Here is a 17,121-nt window from a genome sequence, read left to right as displayed (position 1 = left end):
TTAAAGGGGATTTAAATACTCGCTCAAAACCGGAGGGATCCGGCTCTGTGGTGTATTTTATATTCGCAACAAGGTTGCTATTTTGGTAAATTAATTGATTACTTACCCAACATTCGGGAAGTAAGTCCAACTATCGAGTCGGCATAAGCAACATGGGCTCAGTGGGCGTCCATGATAGTGTAAGTGGCTCAGTGGGAGTCCATCAAATGCGTAAGTGGCTGAGTGGCAGTCCAGCATAAGGTCCTATTGCGACCAGGGTGATGACCAGTGGGGAATTTGTCCATCTACTAGTAGAAAAGGTTACTTATTGGTATCTTTGCTTGATCAGCAAGATATCGGGTTTATGCCAAAATTCTTTCCTTTCCAAATTTATGGAATATTGCAACTCTGTTCATACTTTACATGACAGAGGTTTTCAGGAAATGTATGGGATATTGTTAGGTCCCAATGCATTTGTAAAAGGGGGGTTGAATACAAACGGTACCGAATAATTGAATAAATGCGGAATAAAAAAATGTGAAACAAAATTCAAGTTAAATAAGAATATTATTAAACTTGAAAGGTGTTACAACAACTGTATCGATTACATGGAATTAATCTCAAATTAATTATCACAAATCTAGAATGAATTCGACATGAACTTTTTCTATTTTTGTAATAATTAGAATCAAATGCTAAACGCAATTTGACATTAAGTTCTAGGGATTTTGATCCGCTAGATTGTTACACAAGAACAAGATAAATAATTCTAGTGGTTTGGATTTAACTTTACAAACTAGAAATGTGATCTTGAATTAAGCAGATGGAAAATGAAATGTTTCAGAGGCGGCTGCTTTTGCTTTCTGTGTTCTTGTTTTGTGTTCTGTGTTGGATTGATAGATGAATGTCTTATGCTTTCTGTTGTTTAAGTAAACAAAACAATCCAGTTGAATCAGCAAGACTTTCGGCAAGATAATCAAATGAACTGGCATGACAATCCATTTGAACTGGTAGGACTTTCGGTGAGACTATCCTTTTGAACTAGTAAGACAATCCCAATAGCTAGCAAGACAATCAGAATGAACTAGCAAGACTTTCGGTATGACTATCAATTGTCATACCGATTGTCATAGTAGTTCAAATCATATTGTCTTACTGAATTATTAATAGATTTTAATCTAATAAAAATTCTAAAAATCCTTAATATTAATTCTGAATTAATTAATCAATTAATTCAATTAATCAATAAATTAATCTTTGCAGATATAATTTATTTTCTTAATTAAATTATATGACTTAATTAATTAATAGAGAATTAATACTAATCTTGAGCAGCAACCATTCTTCTGAAAATCTTCTGAAAATCACTGTCAATTATGAATCAATTCCACCACTTCAATGTTGACACTCGATGTACTGTCTGGTTCATGAGTGACTAACTTCCGTGACGTTTCTTCATGTCTTGACTTTGACACTTTGATTTTCTTCAGATTAAATCCTTGTAATTAATGATACTCTGACGAGATCTCTGTCACTTGATTAAATCCACGATCTTGATTTATATCACTGAGGCTTGATCAATTTCTTGAACTTCTTCCAGTGAATTAACTCCTCAAGTCTGTAGATGAACCTTGTTTCTGAATCCTCTGACAGATGTTACTTTGCGAGATCTCTCTGACGGTAGATCCACTATTTACTTATTACATTCTTATTTGAGTTGAGTTAAATCCTCGAATATACAAATAGGCTATGACATATGCCTTACAATCTCCCCTATTTGTTTGTTAGACAATAACACACAAATACCTAGAGGATAACTCAACTAACAAATAAGAAAAAGATATAAACAGAAATGCAAAGTAAATAGTAGAAAAGTTTCTGGAAGACATTTAACATTTTCCAGATTCCAAGTAGATGTTCCTCTAGACTGAACATATCTTCAAGTAGTTCCATCTTCTTTTGTACAACCACATTTCCTGTTGAGAAGCACATATCTCTCTTGCTTCTCCCCCTATGAGAATCAACTGATTAAAGAAGATCACCTTCGTTTACCACCTCTCCCGTACAATAGGATCCACAGATAAAAACCAATGGTACTCCCCTTTTAGAAAATAGCTTCTTCCCTTACTAGAAAATCACCTTGTGTTTACCACCTCTCCCGTACAATAGGATCCGCAGTTACAAACAACAATTGTGTGGTGTAGTGTACATGTTCTTTACCTTTTTCTTACTCCCTGCAATTTCTCCCCCTTAGTTGAGGAATCCTCCAAACTATTACTTAAGTTTTTATCTCCCCCTTAGTGAAGGAATGTATGCCGTCGTCTGAAGGAGTTCTCATATTCCACTTGTTTGGAAAAGAAATAACAAGTAGTTTCTCTTTCTTCCTCACTGTGAGTGTGTGATTCTGTTTAGTGTACCTCACATGTGTTTCACTCTTCTCTCCACTCGTGTTTACACTCATTCTCACAATTGTATCACTCCTCTCTCATAGCTCCAAAAATCAGCTGTACCTGCAAGGAAAATCACCTTAGCCATCCTTAAGGAGGTCAGAGGTGGTGCAATGGGAGTTCACAAATCCCCATCCTTGTTAAACTCGTCAGATGGATCTGAGTCATAATTTACAAGTTGCTAGTTTCCCTTTTAGGGTTCCAGATTTGAATTCTGGGAAGGTAAACAATGATCCAACGAATTTAGCATAAAGATCAAAGTTCCCTTCTAATGTCTGTGAAGACATTTCCTTGTGACTCATCAGGTAATATCTGAATCATTGTCAACAAGTTGCCGATCTGCACCTATGTCAGATCCACTATCCGCAGATGCATCCAGGGGATTTAAGCCTGGGGAGGTAGACACTGACCACTGACATATGGCTTTTGGATCAGTATCCTCTCCTAACACCTGTAAAGGCAATTGGTCCATTAACGAACCTTGAACAATCGAATCTGACCTTAAAATGGTCGAACTCTTGTTTTCGTCAACTCATCCTTTGTGTGTGTGACCTCTCCTTGTGCATCAAAAATTGTTTATGTTTGAAGTGGTGACACTACATCGGATACCTTGGCAGACAGACAAATTTCAATAGACGCACCCTGTTGAGAAAATGAATCTAGTAACTATTTTTGTGCATTTTCAGCCATTACATCTTTTTGAGAAGATGTATGGGGGCTAGCAGTTGTCTCAGTTTAAATACTACTCATCTTTGTAGGAGACAGAGCTACTGGGTTGACTACAGAACCTTCCTTATGTGGTGCACTAAGGCACTATCTCCCTCACGCTCATTCATACTACATTTAGTGGTAAGAGAGTGTTGGTTGGTTCTGTTTCTGTGTTTGTCTTTACAGTCTGGGATAGATGTTGTGGGTTTTCAACCTCATGACTGTCAATGAAAGAAAGTGATTGGAGACTGAACCTGTATCACATAACATATGGTAATAGAGAGAAAATGATTTACAATAGTGATTTTAAAAGATTTTACATGACATAAGAAATCACTAATGTATAAAGAAGTTTGAGTTCAATGATAGTATTATCAATATATCACTGCACATATAAAACAATATGTTTGTGCCTAGTGATAAGATAGTTATTAATATGACGACTCTACTTATTCATATAAAACTGTAACTACAGTTAGAGTGCCATACCATGTCCTTGATGATTGCTTGAGCAGTATACTAGTTCATACCAACCTTAAGTGAGATTGTGAAGAAGAGATTGCATAGTCCAATAGATCTGCAACTGAAAGTCCCTGAACTGAGGTGCATTGACTTCCTCTTTTGACTCACCAACCAGGAGTACACTTGTACACATCTTACTAGAGTCCAATTCCAAGTGTAATGTGCATCAGGTGCCTGATATGTCATAATATTCTCAAGTCTCGTCACTGGTGCTATATGTTAGATACTGCTTCCTGATAATAACCTAGCACAATATACAAAATTTCACTGATAACATATCCAGCTTGTAAACAGCCATATCCCTCAGATAAACCTTTGCTGTTATCTCCAAAGGTAATCAGGGGGGCAGCTTTCTCAATCACATTTGATAGCAGGGCTCTATCTCCGGTCATATGACTTGATGATCCACTGTCAAGAATCCACACTACCGGTTATACCTGTTTAATGCTCTGCACTACAAATGGATTAGACCTTCTTCGGAACCCAAACTTGGTTGGGCCCGGCATACCTGTAGAATTGTCCTTTGTCAGGCAAAACAACATTTTTAATTTTAATTGCCTCAACTTTCTCAATGACTGAACATTTGACCTTGTAAACAGCCTTAACAAATTTCTGTTTAAGCTTAGGCATAAATGTCTCCTTTCTAGCCTTAGAAGGACTAGCATTCTTAGACCTATCATGCTTCTTGTTATTCACATGCTGACGAGGAGTAGTCTTATCATTAGAAACATGCTTACCATTAAAATAAGCATACATCATATTAAAAGCACAAGACATACAATTAGAAACACCACATGCTTTATGAGAGTGATTAATAGTAGGCAATTTATGCATGGCAGACATGGCATTTTTGTTATCCAACTTATGTGTGTCTGAGTTAGTCTCAGTTGCTTTCACAACTTTGACTGGAACTTTCGACACACTTGACTTGGAAACAACCTTCTCATTAGCATGATCTTTAGCACGTATTTCTTCCTGAATAACAGAAGAGGTCGCATCAAATGGTTCAGCAATTGATGGTTTATAGAGGGGTTCATCAACACCCTTAAGCACATGTGGTACTTCCCTCCCTTTAGCACAGACACGAGGAGGGGAGTTTATGCCTAATTCTCCAATAGCAACATTGTAATCATAACCTATTCCAGATGTTTGATTAACAGATTGCTTACTGTAGAACTCTTTAGCCTTCGAACAAGAATTGAAGTAGGCTCTAACCTTAGTCTCAAGACCGGTGATCTTGTCTTTGAGAATAGTTTCGAGTTTTCTATAACAGTCAACTCTATTCTCTAGAAAAGATACTTGTTCTTTTAATTTGTCTTGATTAATGTGCACAAGTCTTAATTCATTGACCTCTTTCTCAAGGTCTGTGATCTGTAAACTTAACAGTTCATTATCACGACGTGCACAATCTAAGTTACCTCTTAGATGATAAACCATTTCAGCATCAGAAAGTTTTACCTCTATTCTTGATGATGAAGCTTTTCCATCAATAGCCATAAGAGCAAGATTTCCTTCATCTTCATCTTCACTGTCAGTATCATCCCAGCTTCTTCCCTTTGCAAGATAAGCCCTTTCAGAGTTCTTTCTTACTTGCTTTGGCTTCCTACATTCTGTGGCAAAGTGTCCCAACTCATTGTAGTTATAGCATCTAATGGTGCTCCGATCAACCATCCCTGTTTTGTATCCACCACTGCTGGTGTTAGAGGATGAAGATCCACCTTTCTGGAATTTGTTGTAGTTGGACTTGTACTTAAGCTTGGGATTCCTCTTGAATCTGACATAGGAGAATCTCTTGACAATTTGGGCCATTGACTCGTCTTCCAATTGCTCCAGCTCTTCCAAGGAATAAAAATCATCACTTGATTGATTTGTAGTAGGAGGATCATATTCTGCTACTAACATATTTTCCTCAGCCTTGGAATACTGTACCATTTTCTCCAATTGTTGAGATTGCTGTTGTTGTTGACCTTCAGCTACAAGTGCAGTAGATGTGCTAACCATTCTATCCTTCCCGTAGACTTCCTTCTGTTGAATCTGCTCCAACTCATAGGTTTTTAACACTCCATAGAGCCTGTCCAAAGAAATCTCACTCAGATCTCTAGCTTCTCTAATGGCAGTGATTCTATGTTCAAGATGAGTTGGCAGTGTTAAAAGGAACTTTTTGTTGACCTCCCTGATTGAATAATATTTCCCATTTATGTTCAGGTTGTTGATCAACGCATTGTACCTCTCAAACACTTCAGTAATTCCTTCTCCTGGATTTGATTTAAAATATTCATACTCAGAGGTTAGGATCTCCAACTTGTTCTCCCTAACTTCCTCTATGCCTTCATTGATCACCTCAATAGTTTCCCACATGTGTTTGGAATTTTTACAGTTCATCACATGTCTGTTCATCAAGGGATCAAGGGAATCAATTAAAATTAACTGAAGGCTGGCATCCAAGGAGGCTTCATCTTTTTCAGCAGGAGAAAAATCCTCAGGATCTTTAGGATAGGTTCTGGCTTTGGTGATCACAACATCATCTACTATCACCTCCGGTTCAATAACCATCGGAGTTCTTATCCCCTTCTTTAACAAGTTTGAATATTTGGGATTTGCCACTTGTAAAAATAAGAGCATCTTCTTCTTCCACATAATATAATTCTCTTTATCAAATTGTGGAATTTTAACGGTTCCAACTTTTTGTGAAGTCATTATGAATTTTTGAATGAATAAAAATTCAAGGAGTTAGAAATTCACAAAAGTCTAGGATCTTGATTTGTTCGTTAATCAGAAGGCTCTGATACCAATTGTTAGGTCCCAATGCGTTTGTAAAAGGGGGGGGTTGAATACAAACGGTACCGAATAATCGAATAAATGCGGAATAAAAAATGTGAAATAAAATTCAAGTTGAATAAAAATATTATTAAACTTGAAAGGTGTTACAACAACTGTATCGATTACAAGGAATTAATCTCAAATTAATTATCACAAATCTAGAATGAATTCGACATGAACTTTTTCTATTTTTGTAATAATTAGAATCAAATGCTAAACGCAATTTGAGATTAAGTTCTAGGGATTTTGATCCGCTAGATTGTTACATAAGAACAAGATAAATAATTCTAGTGGTTTGGATTTAACTTTACAAACTAGAAATGTGATCTTGAATTAAGCAGATGGAAAATGAAATGTTTCAGAGGCGGCTGCTTTTGCTTTCTGTGTTCTTGTTTTGTGTTCTGTGTTGGATTGATAGATGAATGTCTTCTGCTTTCTGTTGTTTAAGTAAACAAAACAATCCAGTTGAATCAGCAAGACTTTCGGCAAGATAATCAAATGAACTGGCATGACAATCCATTTGAACTGGTAGGACTTTCGGTGAGACTATCCTTTTGAACTAGCAAGACAATCCCAATAGCAAGCAAGACAATCAGAATGAACTTGCAAGACTTTCGGTATGACTATCAATTGTCATACCGATTGTCATAGTAGTTCAAATCATATTGTCTTACTGAATTATTAATAGATTTTAATCTAATAAAAATTCTAAAAATCCTTAATATTAATTCTGAATTAATTAATCAATTAATTCAATTAATCAATAAATTAATCTTTGCAGATATAATTTATTTTCTTAATTAAATTATATGACTTAATTAATTAATAGAGAATTAATACTAATCTTGAGCAGCAACCATTCTTCTGAAAATCTTCTGAAAATCACTGTCAATTATGAATCAATTCCACCACTTCAATGTTGACACTTGATGTACTGTCTGGTTCATGAGTGACTAACTTCCATGACGTTTCTTCATGTCTTGACTTTGACACTTTAATTTTCTTCAGATTAAATCCTTGTAATTAATGATACTCTGACGAGATCTTTGTCACTTGATTAAATCCACGATCTTGATTTATATCACTGAGGCTTGATCAATTTCTTGAACTTCTTCCAGTGAATTAACTCCTCAAGTCTGTAGATGAACCTTGTTTCTGAATCCTCTGACAGATGTTACTTTGCGAGATCTCTCTGACGGTAGATCCACTATTTACTTATTACATTCTTATTTGAGTTGAGTTAAATCCTCGAATATACAAATAGGCTATGACATATGCCTTACATATATATATATAAATATATTTATATATCGGGACTTAATGAAGCATCTCGTAACTTCATTATTTATAATGATATTTCAAGGATTGAATCTATTCAAGTCTTATCTTGTAGTCTTATCTGGGTGATGAACTTTTGAAACTGATTATAACTTGAACGGTGGTAGTTCAAGTAGTATTCGGATATTAGTATATTGGAGTATCTTGTAACTTCATCTTTTAAACTTATATCTAGTAAATGATTATCTTGTGCATGTCAAAGATTTTCGGAAAAACATTGAGACAAGGTTAGATATATGAGATCACCTTGTAACGATATTTTTATACAGTTATAAACTGGAACTCTGTGTATATTATACACGTCAGAGGATTTCAAAGATTGTGAAAAGTATATATGTACATATACTGAATATTATGCGACTTCATCGCATTAAGATATCAAACTTGGTTCATTTCTTTTGACCAAGACTTTCATGAGTACTATGAGAAGGCTCATATATTGTTAATCATTATACATATTATTTTGGTGGGCTTGCTGCTCACCCTTGCTTTCTTCTTTCATCACACAACAACAGATAGAAAAGATGAACAGGACCAAGCTCCCGATTCGCAAGCGATTAGGAAACGTTCCGCAGTTTCCTATAGGCGTTGATGTCGCTGTAGCTGAGGTAGGAACTACCAATAGGCTAGGCTTTCAACTTTTGATGTACCAGACTTATGTATCTTTATCAATTGTAATAATGGCAAAGAAATGTAAATTTATTCAGAAACCCTTTTAAGGTGTATTGGCATGTAATTGTTGAATAAAATGACTTGTGATTATTTTTTGATATTTATCTCTGAGACTATAACTTGTGGTGTGTGTGTTTATTGTGGGGTCACAGTACAGAGTAGTTGATTATTTATTAAGAGGGTGTTATTAAGGGAAATGGAACTCGTGACAACCCGAATCCCCGACCTCGGATTTGGGGGTGTTACAGAAGTGGTATCAGAGCTAAGCGTTATAAACCTCAGAGATGATGCGACGATATAATAATAAACTCACAAAGATAATAAGAACTCTAGCCAAGTTCATAGTCGGGCTACCTAACGTAGTACTGACAGTTAAAACCCTTACGGGAACCCTTATAAATATCGTGATAGTAACATGGTTCGTTCTCGTATAGGGCAGCGGGGCACCGAACCCTGAGCTTCAGGAGCATCAGCATGAGGATGTTTTTTTACAAGTTGTAGATCAAATTGTGAATCCGATAGAGTACCCTAATGAGGGACCGGATGAGATTCATATTGAGAATGTTGCGGTTGAGGATGTTATTCCGGAAAGGATTGTGGCTGAGGAGGATCTCATGGAGGATCCTGATGAGAATGAAGAGAGAACCGCTGAGGAATTGATGATCGTAGTCAGGGCGACTACCAGAGCAAGAATGGCCGCGAGGGTGGCACTAGAGGATGAAGAGTTACCAAGGGCACAAAGGTTAATGAGGGCAGAAGGAGTAGGGCCTTCCACGGCACCAATTATACCAGTATCAGACCCTCTTCCAGAGGTTCCTGTAGACATCCATGAGGTTCCACCAATTCCTGTTCCATCCCTGGTATAGAGCCTATCACCTACTGAGGAAATGCCACCTTTATCTCCTGCACCATTGTCACCTGATACCGTGCTTGGTTATCCATTTGGATCTCCTGGGTCTGCGCCACCTACACCCCATGGACTGCTAGATGCTACCACTCAGGCTTCTCTTATCGCCAATTATCATATGACGTTGGGTGGCCTGTCTGAGGCCCGTAATGTTAGAAGTGATCTGTTGGACCGACTTATTGCACCAAGGATTGAGGGTGGAGTACTTCCGGCAGGATTAGCGTATAGCATGGAAAGGATTGCGGCTACCACCCGTGTTACAGCTAGAGGCCATCTTGAGGGTCAGATTGATCCAGCTCTACTTGCAACTATCTTAGACCTCATCACCGCTTTAATGGAGCAGGTTAGGGATGTTGTGCGTGCCCGCATTTCTTGATCCATGATAGTGTGCAGAGTCTGAGCAATCTGACAAGAATTTCATGCAGCACCGCTTTTGGAGGATTAGCTTAAGTTATGGATGATTAGTTTTAATGACTAGATGATTATCTGTGGTAGTACTTTTGGGATGGAAGCGATCAGATCCAATGATGTAATTCTCTTTAATGTGTTCAGTTGTTGTACCCTCGAACAAATGGTTATGTATATATTCGTTAATTTCGGTTCAGATCAGTTTGTTTGTGATAAGATCACATCGTTAATTGCTCTATTAACACTTAAGAGAGTGTCATGAAGTTTATCGAACTTGAGAATTCATAATTTGCAATCGTGCAAGGACTGAACGAGGGAAAGACTTAAGCAAAGTAAGTAAGACAAATATCCAGAGATTCTCAAAAAATTTCCAACTAATATGCCCCCACAAGGAATAAGATTAGGGGCAAACCTTGAATGTGATAATCAGGGAGGTCACAATTAAGATATAAGGAACCCAGAATATACTAAAGTGGAAAATGAGGAGTTTAAATTAAAAGATGACCCCAATTATGGGGAGTAGGAAGAAATATTTAGACTGAGAAAACAGAAGTCGAGCGAGATCAGGAGACCCGAGACGGTACTCCTATACGGAAATTCATGGACCTGTCTAAACAGAACTTATACTTTATTCCCAACCACCACCTTGAGGGAAACAATATAGTGGGAAATTCTTTCAGGACCTCTAAGTCGCTAAGCTCTCAGAGTTCCAAGGAACAAGCTGGCCCAGCCGAGGCAAGAGCCTGGCTAAAGGAAATAGAGGAATCATTTGAGATTCTAAATGATTGACGAACCACAAAAGACTGTTTTTGTCACTTACCCTCCTAAGAGAGAGACCACCCGCTGGTGAAAGGCCAAGGAAGGCACGGAACAAGAGATTATAATAAACTGATTTAAGTTCAGTCAATTGTTTTCAGGAAAGTACTTTCCAAGGTTATGGAGATATTGTAAAAGCTTTAGAGCCAGAGCAAAGGCAGACGAGTATGATGAATTATGAATCTAAGTTGTAAAAGTTGTCAAGATTCGTTCTGAGGGCACGAATCCAGAATGACGGGATGTTTCAAATCAATACTTATGTTGTGTTGGTTCATGAAATAATGATAAGAGAAAGGAAAATAAAAAGAAACTGAAGTGGAAAGGAATATAAACGCAATAGAGAGTGAGGAATGATAAAGGAGTTGGGTATGAGGAAACCCTAAAGACTCGTAGCAATAGAAATAGAAAAGTATGTAATCGTCAGGATGAGGGTGATTCACCATGAGTTAAAATTGATGGTGGAAGGCATAAGAGATACATATATTTTATCCCCTGTAAGTTGGGAGGATTCGAGGAAACCTTGAGATAGTTCGAAGGATAAATAATAAGATGCGGATAGACTGAGGAGACAAGGAAGTAAGAAATTAGGAAAATTGGATGAAGGAAGTGACCTTCAAGAATATGAAGTGTAAGACCGGTGGCTTGATACCCAGAAAGGGAGACGCCGGGTATGAAAGATATCCCAACATTGAGATGACTGTTGAGATAAACAACAAAAGTAAATAAGGAATTATTAAGAAGAAGTTCGCGTTGAACACGACCAATATCTTCCAGAACATCCTTGTTATCGTTACCAAATTAGGCAAGAAAAGCGGATAACCGTTGTTATCTTTTGGAGGCCATATCGATTGACCTCATTTTGAATACAGGTGTTATTGTGAAAATTAGGCATATACTATCGAGGTGGGAATAATTGAATAAGATAATCTATCAAGGATATATGACTTGATCTATCCATGGAAGGATGCATGTACCTTTTTAAAGGTAGAAGTAAGGATAGAACCTCGATAACTTGAAATGAATCCTAGGGGAATGCATAAAGGTTGGCATTTCGCCCTTAATAGGGACATCATGAGTTTTGACAGTATGAATTGGAAAGGATAAAGATAATAACAACCTTTAAGGATCAGTGGAGAAATTTTTCAGAAGTATATAGAAAATGATTCTGATATTAATAAATGGTATCTTGATATGCCCTGTATCTAGGGAATACATGAGGAATGATTCAAGGATAACCTTAGAGGTTTTACAAGGAGAAAGGTAATATTCAAAGTTCTCAAGAATAGAAATTTTGATAAAGGAAATGTGACGTAATTATAATAATGCCAAGCGGGGCACGTGTTAAACCACAAGAAAGTATGGATCGAACCTGTAAAGGTCGAAATTGTTCAGGGCAATTAGGACCTAAGATAAAAGATGTCCTAAGTATGATTGAGAGTCAGTCGTGACAATGATTAACCTCTAAAGACTGAGGCAATAACTTATGGAAAAATGGTGATATTTTTTTACTCATCATATTTTAAGGAAAACATCTTCACACAAGCAGTGATTGGAAATGAGGTAGAAAATTTAGTGAAGGTGGTTAAAATGACATTGATTGTAAGGAAATATTACTATCAGGAAGGGCCAAAGAGGTGGCCGACACTTTAAGAGTAAGAAGACAATTATCGGCGCTCGTGCCAGAAGAATACAATGATAATGGTTAAAGCCGTGAAGATTGTATTATGATTTGAAAGATTGACATTCCTTCTGATGACTGTGTAATACCCAACTGTAATAGTAGTTTGGTAAAGGTTTAATTCGTATAATCGCCATGAGCGGGCTATCTATCTTAGAGGGTCATATCTTAAGATAAGCCAGGACCATGTTACGAAAGGACTAAATGAACCTTTGAGCTTCATGTCTCCTAATAAAGACATATGGTTAATAATGGTATTAACCTGCTATCGTTGCTTTCATTGAAACTCTTCTGCAATTTTATCTGCTTCATGTCATATGTACGTCAAGTTCAGGAGTGTTCTTCATGAATCATGAACGGTGATCATGTTACCTCCTTAGAAGAATTCGATATGATATGTATGGACTCCGTATGGTTAGTTATTAAGACTTCATGGAAAACGAATGACTACAGTAGGTCAACGGTGGACCACAGTAATGCAGGAATGATTCTACGACTAATGAGCCGATTACTTACAACCGTGAGAGTTGTATTGGAATGGATGTTGAGATTGAGTACCACTAATCGGGTCGTGGTAGTGTATAAGTTATCATTGATAGACTAATTAAGTAGAGTATCTACCTATTGAATATTTATTCCCTCTTATGCAAAGAGAGTGGTATTACTATATGAGGAAGGTTGCGGTGCAAGCATAGAATTCTAGTAATGATGATGTCTAGAATGAAATCCCAGATTCGATTTTCGATGTCGAGGGAGTTTCAAAGGTGATTGTGTATAAGCTTGAGCAAGAACATGGGTCCATAGAATGATGGAAAGAATATCAAAAATATTTAGGCAGGTGAAATACGATGTTATAATACCTGATGTTGATATATATACGCATATATTTTGTTCTTCTATGACAAACCTCTATAATTCAGAGGTAGGTTCCAAGCCAGATATTTTGTGGCAGTATATTTTTTTCATATATACAATTCTCTTCAATTTGTTCTTTTCTCTTCTTTTCATTTCATATAAGCTGAGAAGAACAACCCTTCCAGAAGGGGAGGTATTGCCGAATGACTATCTATCTGTGTGATAAAAGCCTAGTAGGATACCACATGTTGTTTAATTGCTTGTCAAGTACTAAAGGATGGCCACCTTCTGTACTAACTATGCAATAGAACAAGTGTTCATGATCATAGTGATCTCTCAACAAATTCCTTTACTTCTATATGATGGATCAAGCTTTCGAAGATGGAAGCAGCTAAAGGAAGTAGTATCAGTACGGTGGTATTCCGATTCTAACGCGTTCGTGATACTAAGGTTGACGTGGTTTTTAAAAGGTTATAGAACGCTAACGAGCAAAAGTATAACCAGTATAATATTAGGAACAGAAGGTAGTAGCGATTATGAACTGGAAAAGAATGGGTATTGAGAAGCAAAAGCTCTAATGCTAAAAGCTATAATGAGAGTCTGTGCAATAGACTTGAAAGAAATTGGAATGATCACTTAACACGGATTGAGTTTTCTTACGATAATAGATCATATGTCATTATCGAGATGTCGCCATATGAGATCCTTGAGGGAAGACAATGTCGATCTCCCTTATGTTAGGATGAAGCTGTAGAGCGCAAGATGCTCGGACCCGCAGTAGTCCAAAGGACCAGGGATATAATAGATCTAATCAGAGGACGACTGGGAGTAGCCCAAGATGGACATAAGAAGTATGTTGATTTGACAATGAAAGGACAAAGAGTATGAAGGAGGGAACCTTGTATTGTTAAAAGTATTCCCTTGAAAAGAATTAATGAGGTTCGGAAAGAAAGGAAAGCTAAGTCTACAATTTGTTGGACCCTTGGATATATTAAGACGTATTGGGAAGCTAGCATATGAGCTAGCCCTACCCCCGAACATGTAGCAAGTTCTTAACGTGTTCCACGTATCAATGTTAAGGAAGTGTAATTCGGATGCCAGATAAATAGGGGCATATGAGCACATATACATGCAACCCGACGTAACCTATATGGAGCAACCAGGAAGGATTATATACTGAAAAGGAACAAGTGCTTAGGAGAAGGGTTATCAAACTATTCAGAGTTTGATAGAAGAACCACAATGTGGGAAAATTTACTCGAGAGTTAGAAAGTGCAATGTTAAGAGAGTATCCCTATTCATTTTCTATCTGATTCCGGGACGGAATCCTTTTAAGGAGGGGAGACTGTAATAACCCCAAATTTTGGAATTTTTGAAACCCTTATAAATAGTGATTTTGCAGATTATGCTGAATGGGAAAACTTTTCATGCCACACTATGTAGGGGTTCTTCTATTGTTATTCTGAGATCGTATTAGTACTTTATATGGGATATAAGTGTATGTAAAGATCGTCAGAATCCAAATCCGAACACTTTGATTTTTCCTGAAAATCCACCAGATACCGAAAGAATTGAGTATAAGGTAACAGGATAAAAAGGATTTAAATTTAAGGATTTTAAGAGAGGATCATAAAAGGATTATAATGTATTGAGAAAGGTTAAGGAAACCCTAGTAATAAGATCCCGGGTATGATCCCTCAAACGATAAACGAAAACGAAAGTTAAACGAACCGTATAACAGATCAGCGGTCATTAGGCTAACAATTAGGAAGTTAATCAAGGAGGTTAGGGATGATGAGGTCATCCAACCAATAAGGAGAGGGCAAGTAAGAGATGATGACACAATAAGGTGATGCAAGCATGACATAGGGAAGGAGGAGGTGTGGTTGGTTTATAACCACACAAATATAAGGTTAATAAGGTAATTAACCAAAAATCAAAACAAAACCAACCAAGCTAAGCTAAACAAATCACAAACACAAAAATATCTCTTTCTTCCAAGCTTGCTCTCGGCTTTTCCCCATTTTCAAGAAGAAGAATTTCAAAATTCAAGTTCCAAGCTTCCTTAATTGGTAAGTTAATTATCTAGTACTCCTTATGCATAGATATAGCTATCCCATGAGTTTAAGCTTCAAATTCCTTCACAGCCTCTTCCAATAATTCAAGGAAGAAGATGGTGAATAGTAACTTTCAAAAAAATAACTTTAGTTTTCTTGAATTTTATGAAAGTTTAAGGTTATACAAGCAAGGATCAAGGTTCTTTAGGCATTCAAAGCTCTTGTGTTGTGTTAAGAAGCTTCAAGAAGGTATAAACTCCAAACCCTAGCTTTAGTTTTGAGTATTTAGGAATGGTTATGATTGATATAGTATATGTAAAGCATGAAGCTTGTTTGTTTAGAGTTTGGGTTGGAGTGGCAGTGAAATGAATGTTGAATCTTGTTGATTTGTTAAAGGAATTAAGTATAGTTTAAATTCATGATGAGAATAACATAAATTGGAAGAACTTGAGGTGTTGGGACTGTTGTAGTGTGTTTTGGAGGGATGTTGGTTGTATGAATGAATTGGGATTGATTGGTGGTCGATTTGAGATGGTATAAAATTGGGAAATCGCGTAAACATAGCCGTCGTAATGTCCGATTTACTTTAGACTGCTTTTATTCATAACATTAGGACCCGAGAACTCCCTGCTACGTATTGACCATTTCCATATTTAGATAGTTCATGTTATGAGCTTCGTTTTGATATGTGGTTCGTTTGATTCCGATGTACGGTTTTGGAGAAACGACCGTTTTAAGTAACGACATTTCGCGAACGAACCATTACCCCTCGCCTTACTTTGAAACATTGGTTAAAGACCCTAAATGACTAATTGGAGTATGAAACATTTATGTAAAGTGTAATAGGTAGTTGGTAAGGCACTCGCGAAAGAATCGCCTTAAAACTCTTAATGGTTAATTTATTAAAAATGGTGGAGCCGAGGGTACTCGAGCGACTTAAGTGAAGCGTTAAGCGCAAAGCGAGCATTAGAGTCTAGAGTGGTTATAGTATAGATTCATAAGCGAATTTGGTTTAATTACGACTTATATGTTGTTTATAGGTTTCCAGACTCGTCCCAGGCCTTTTATTACCCCCAGTCACTCAGGCAAGTTTTCTACCCGTTATACTGTTGTGGTGATGTATATATGTATATGCATTATCTTGTGATAGATGCATGTTGGTTAATTAGCAAATTTTGCGATATATTGAAGCATGCTGAGATAGTATATATATGCATGTCTGTTTCGTAATCTGGTTATCTATCTGTTGATTTCAATGCTTATAAGTTGCATAATACCTATGCTAGAGATAAGCAGTAGTTGCGTATACCCTTAGGATAGGGGACCCAAAGGTGAACATTTTCTAAAACCGGGAGTCGATGTTCCCGAGTATATTATATATATATTTATATATATATATATATTGATATAGTTTCAAAACTATTAATCGAATAAGGTTTATTCGATAGCTTTATATTATTTAATGAATATTACTTGAATATTCATTCGAGGACTTATGACTCCTGTTATTTTATTTAATGAATATTATTACGAATATTCATTCGAGGGCTTATGACTCAGTTTATATTATTTAATGAATATTATTTGAATATTCATTTGAGGATCTATGACTCCGATTATTTGCTGAGATATATTCTTTATTTTATTAAAGAATAAGGTGTCGATAATCAAACTTATTTTTGATTATTCAAATAAAGATAGTATTTTCGTATAAGTATATCTTTGGTTATTTAATACTCACTTTAAGTATAAGTTTTACAACTTCTACCTCAATTATTTGTATAAAGATTATTCTTTATGGGAATATTATTTAAATAATAATATTCAGATATTTTCTAATATATTGGGACTGATTTACTTTATTAAATCAGCATTACTCCAAACACTCTTTAAAGTGTTTTCGAGTCTTTAAAA

The sequence above is a fragment of the Apium graveolens genome, chromosome 2, assembly GCF_009905375.1.
Source record: "Apium graveolens cultivar Ventura chromosome 2, ASM990537v1, whole genome shotgun sequence".
Lineage (NCBI taxonomy): Eukaryota > Viridiplantae > Streptophyta > Magnoliopsida > Apiales > Apiaceae > Apium > Apium graveolens.
This window is presented reverse-complemented; position numbering follows the sequence as displayed.